Below are 6,000 nucleotides of genomic sequence, written 5' to 3' on the forward strand. Positions count from 1 at the left end.
CATCTACATATCTGAGGTTATTGATATTTCTCCCGGCAATCTTGATTCCAGCGTGTGTTTCTTCCAGTCCAGCGTTTCTCATGATGTCCTCTGCATAGAAGTTAAATAAGCAGGGTGACAATATACAGCCTTGATGTACTCCTTTTCCTATTTGGAACCAGGCTGTTGTTCCATGTCCAGTTCTAACTGTTGCTTCCTGACCTGCATACAGGTTTCTCAAGAGGCAGATCAGGTGGTCTGGTATTCCCATCTCTTTCAGAATTTTCCACAGTTTATTGTGATCCACACAGTCAAAGGCTTTGGCATAGTCAATAAAGCAGAAATAGATGTTTTTCTGGAATTCTCTTGCTTTTGCCATCATCCAGCAGATGTTGGCAATTTGATCTCTGGTTCCTCTGCCTTTTCTAAAACCAGCTTGAACATCAGGGAGTTCACGGTTCACGTATTGCTGAAGCCTGGCTTGGAGAATTTTGAGCATTACTTTACTAGCGTGTGAGATGAGTGCAATTGTGCAGTAGTTTGAACATTCTTTGGCATTGCCTTTCTTTGGGATTGGAATGAAAACTGACCTTTTCCAGTCCTGTGGCCACTGCTGAGTTTTCCAAATTTGTTGGCATATTGAGTGGCATATTGAGTGCAGCACTTTCACAGCATCATCTTTCATGATTTGAAACAGCTCAACTGGAATTCCATCACCTCCACTAGCTTTGTTCATAGTGATGCTTTCTAAGGCCCACTTGACTTCACATTCCAAGATGTCTGGCTCTAGATTAGTGATCACATCATCATGATTATCTGAGTCATGAAGATCTTTTTTGTACAGTTCTTCTGTGTATTCTTGCCACCTCTTCTTAATATCTTCTGCTTCTGTTAGGTCCATACCATTTCTGTCCTTTATCGAGCCCATCTTTGCATGAAATGTTCCCTTGATGTCTCTAATTTTCTTGAAGAGATCTCTAGTCTTTCCCATTCTATTGTTTTCCTCTATTTCTTTGCATTGATCACTGAAGAAGGCTTTCTTATCTCTTTTTGCTATTCTTTTGAACTCTGCATTCAGATGCTTATATCTTTCCTTTTCTCCTTTGCTTTTCACCTCTCTTCTTTTCACAGCTATTTGTAAGGCCTCCCCAGACAGCCATTTTGCTTTTTTGCATTTCTTTTCCATGGGGATGGTCTTGATCCCTGTCTTCTGTACAATGTCACGAACCTCATTCCATAGTTCATCAGGCACTCTATCTATCAGATCTAGGCCCTTAAATCTATTTCTCACTTCCACTGTATAATCATAAGTGAAGTGAAGTGAAGTTGCTCAGTCGTGTCCGACTCTTTGCAACCCGTGGACTGTAGCCCACTAAGCTCCTCCATCCATGGGATTCTCCAGGCAAGAATACTGGAGTGGGTTGCCATTTCCTTCTCCAGGGGATCTTCCTGACCCAGGGATAGAACCCAGGTCTCCCACATTGCAGGCAGACGCTTTAACCTCTGCACCACCAGGGAAGCAGCTGTAATCATAAGGGATTTGATTTAGGTCATACCTGAATGGTCTAGAGGTTTTCCCTACTTTCTTCAAATTAAGTCTGAATTTGGTAATAAGGAGTTCATGATCTGAGCCACAGTCAGCTCCTGGTCTTGTTTTTGTTGACTGTATAGAGCTTCTCCATCTTTGGCTGCAAAGAATATAATCAATCTGATTTCAGTATTGACCATCTGGTGATGTCCATGTGTAGAGCCTTCTCTTGTATTGTTGGAAGAGGGTGTTTGCTATGATCAGTGCAAGCAGCGATAAACAATACGGAAACTAATGGATTTGTCTGTGTTCTAGTAAAACTTTATTTATAAACACTAGCAGTGGGCCACTCTTTGGCCAGCAGACACTAGTTTGCTGACACCTATATTTGGTGATCCCTGAGACTCTGAGACTGCTTACTCATCAAAGAAAGGAATACAGAGATGGAAGGAAAGATAAGCAGGCAGGAATGTTTAATGCATATTAAAGGCTTCTGCCCCAGTTTCTAGTTTCAGGTGCAGTGATAATAAAATGACATCAGATAAATTAAGCTTTTGGAAAAGATTTTCAGTTATTGATGTCTGCATGTTTTCCTATTTACTTTCATAAAGTCAAGCCTAATTTCATAATAGTCAGCACTTGAGAACAATGCTACTGCTGTTTAGTTGATAAGTTGTACCCAATTCTTTGTGACTTCATGGACTTAGCCCACCAGGCTCCACTGTCCTTGACATTTTCCAGGCAAGAGTACTGGAGTGGGTAACCATTCCTTCTCCAAATGGTTACCCACAGGGGACCTTCCCAACACAGGAACCGAACCAGTGTCCTCTGCATTGGCAGGAGGATTCTTTACCATTGAGTTGGCAGGAAAGCCCACTGAGGGCAACAGTGCAAAATAAATTGTAGCAAAGATTATGCTGCAGGCATCAAGTTCAGCCTTCCTTTTGAGATTCCTAACTGGGGCAAGTAGAAGACTCAATGGAGAAGGCAGTGGCACCCCACTCCAGTACTCTTGCCTGGCAAATCCCATGGACGGAGAAGCCTGGTGGGCTGCAGTCCATAGGGTCGCTAGGAGTCGGACACGACTGAGTGACTTCACTTTCCCTTTTCACTTCCATGTATTGGAGAAGGAAATGGCAACCCACTCCAGTGTTCTTGCCTGGAGAACCCCAGGGACAGGGGAACCTGGTGGACTGCTGTCTCTGGGGTCACACAGAGTTGAACACGACTGAAGTGACTTAGCAGCAGCAGCAGCAGAAGACTCAATATTGTAGACAGAAAGTCCTGGAAGATGGTTTTCAGTCTCCTATGGCAGAAGGTCTTAGTTTGGATTAAATATCTACTTTTTCCCTTCTTTTTCACCAGAACTTCTCATTTGTAGCTGCAATCATGACTGCTTGGGCTAAATATTTATCTTCTGGCCTTTTGCAGCTTGTTATGGCTTTGTGACTAAGATTTGGCTAATGGGGTGTAAATAGAAGTGTTGTGTATGACTAAGAAAATGTTCTAGAAGGGAGACAATGTGTTCCTCTCATTTCCTTCTTCCTATTAGCTAAAATACAGACATGATGGTTGTAGTTCCAGAAGCTATATTGGACGGTGAAGAGAAAGCCACATGCCAAAAATAACAGAGCTGCAAAATGAGAGGAACCTGGGTCCCTAATAATTTTCTTAAGTTTGAGACTTCTTTTAAGTGAGAAAGAAATCAATTTCTAATGTTTCTAAGAATGCTGTTATTTGAGGCTATTATAAAAAAAATCCACAAACAATAAATGTTGGAAAAGGAGTGGAGAGAAGGGAACCCTCCTACACTGTTGGTGGGAATGTAAATTTGTACAGCCACTATGGAGAACAGTATGGAGGTTCCTTAAAACACTAAAAATGCTAAAACACTAAAAGCTACCATATAATCCTGCAATCCCACTCCTGGGCATAGGTCAAGAGAAAGCCATTATTTGAAAAGATACATGTATCCCAGTGTTCCTTGCAGCAGTATTTAAAGTAGTGAAGACATTGAAGCAACCTAAATATCCATTGATATATAAATGGATAAAGAAGATGTGGTACATATATACAATGGAATATTACTCAGCCATTAAAAGGAGTGAAATAATGCCATTTGCAGCAACATGGATAGACTTACAGATTGTCACACTGAATGAAGTAAGTCAGAAAGTATGATATCTCTTATATGCAGAATCTAAAAAAGAAATGATACAAAGGAACCTATTTACAAAATAGGAACACACTCACAGACTTAGAGAATGATCTTATGGTTACTAGAGAGAAAGGGTGAGGGGAAGGGAAGTTAGGGAGCTTGAGATTGACATGTACGCACTGGTGGGTTTAAAATGGATAACCAACAAGGACCTACTATGCTAGCACAGGGAACTCTGTTCAATGTTATGTGGCAGCCTGGGTGGGAGGGGAGTTTGGGGGAGAATGGATACATGTATAAGTATGGCTGAGTCCCTTTGCTGTCTGCCTGGAACAACAGACTGGTTCCAAATAAGAAAAGGAATATGTCAAGGCTGTATATTGTCACTCTGCTTATTTAACTTATATGCAGAGTACATCATGAGAAATGCTGGGCTGGAAGAAGCACAAGCTGGAATCAAGATTGCTGGGAGAAATATCAATATCCTCAGATATGCAGATGACACCACCCTTATGGCAGAATGTGAAGAGGAACTAAAAAGCCTCTTGATGAAAGTGAAAGAGGAGAGTGAAAAAGTTGGCTTAAAGCTCAACATTCAGAAAACGAAGATCATGGCATCTGGTCCCATCACTTCATGGGAAATAGATGGGGAAACAGTGTCAGACTTTAATTTTTGGGGCTCCAAAATCACTGCAGATGGTGATTGCAGCCATGAAATTAAAAGATGCTTACTCCTTGGAAGGAAAGTTATGACCAACCTAGACAACATATTAAAAAGCAGAGACATTACTTTGCCAACAAAGGTCTGTGTAGTCAAGGCTATGGTTTTTCCTGTGGTCATGTATGGATGTGAGAGTTGGACTGTGAAGAAGGCTGAGTGCCGAAGAATTGATGCTTTTGAACTGTGATGCTGGAGAAGACTCTTGAGAGTCCCTTGGACTGCAAGGAGATCCAACCAGTCCATTCTGAAGGAGATCAGTCTTGGGTGTTCATTGGAAGGACTGATGGTGAGGCTGAAACTCCAATACTTTGGCCACCTCATGAGAAGAGTTGACTCATTGGAAAAGACTCTGATGCTGGGAGGGACTGGGGGCAGGAGGAGAAGGGGACGACAGAGGATGAGATGGCTGGATGGCATCACTGACTTGATGGATGTGAGTCTGAGTGAACTCCGGGAGTTGGTGATGGACAGGGAGGCCTGGTGTGCTGCGATTCATGGGGTCGCAAAGAATCGGACATGACTGAGAGACTTAACTGAACTGAACTGAACCGAACTGAACCGAACTGAAACTACATATCATTGTCAATTGGCTATATTCCAATACAAAATTAAAAGTTACAAAATAAATAATGCCATTATATAGATTTTCTTGCTTTAGGACAGAATTCTAACTTCAACTTCCCTTCAGAAAACAGTTTTGGTTTTACTTTAGAAATTTACAGTCATTTGAACAAGGGAAAATCCCTACATCTTGTTCTGATTTGAACAGTTCTTGGATTTCTGGTGCATTTCAAAGTCATTCATAAATCAGGGGACTTTTAGAAATTGATCTTTTGATGGGAGTGGAGGGAGCAGAGAGCGGGGACTGTTCCCTCCCTCTTGAACCTCCCGCCCACTACCCACCCCATCCTACCCCTCTAGGTCATCACAGATCACTGGATTTGAGCTTGCTGTATCATACAGCAAATCTCCACCTGGTACCTAATTTTTTATATGGTAATGTATATGTTTTAATGCTACTCTCTCAATGCATGCCATCTCCTCCCCCCACCCCTGTGTCCACAAGTTCTCTGCATCTGTGTCTCTGTTGCTGCTCTGCAGATGGGTTCATCAGTTCAATCTTTCCAGATTCCATGAAAAGTGAAAGAATATTGGTCAGTCATGTCCAACTCTTTGTGATCCCATGGACTATACAGTCCTTGGAATTCTCCAGCCAGAATACTGGAGTGGGTGGCCTCTCCCTTCTCCAAGGGATCTTCTCAACCCAGACATCGAACCCAGGTCTCTCACATTGTAGGCGGATTGTTTACCGGCTTAGCCACAAGGAAAGCTGAAGAATACTGGAGTGGGTAGCTTACCCCTTCTCCAGAAAGATCTTCCTGACCCAGGAATTGAACCGGGGTCTCCTGCCTTGCAGGAGAATTCTTTACCAACTGAGCTACCAGGGAAGCCCTAGATTCCATATGTATGTGTACATATATGATATTTGTCTTTCTCTTTCTGACTTACTTCACTCTGCATAATAAGCTCTTGGTTTATCCACCTCATTAAAACTGGCTCAGATGTGTTCCTTTTTATGGCTGAATAATATTCTATTGTGTATATGTACCACTA

The sequence above is a fragment of the Oryx dammah genome, unplaced genomic scaffold, assembly GCF_014754425.2.
Source record: "Oryx dammah isolate SB20612 unplaced genomic scaffold, SCBI_Odam_1.1 HiC_scaffold_20, whole genome shotgun sequence".
NCBI classification, from domain to species: Eukaryota; Metazoa; Chordata; class Mammalia; order Artiodactyla; family Bovidae; genus Oryx; species Oryx dammah.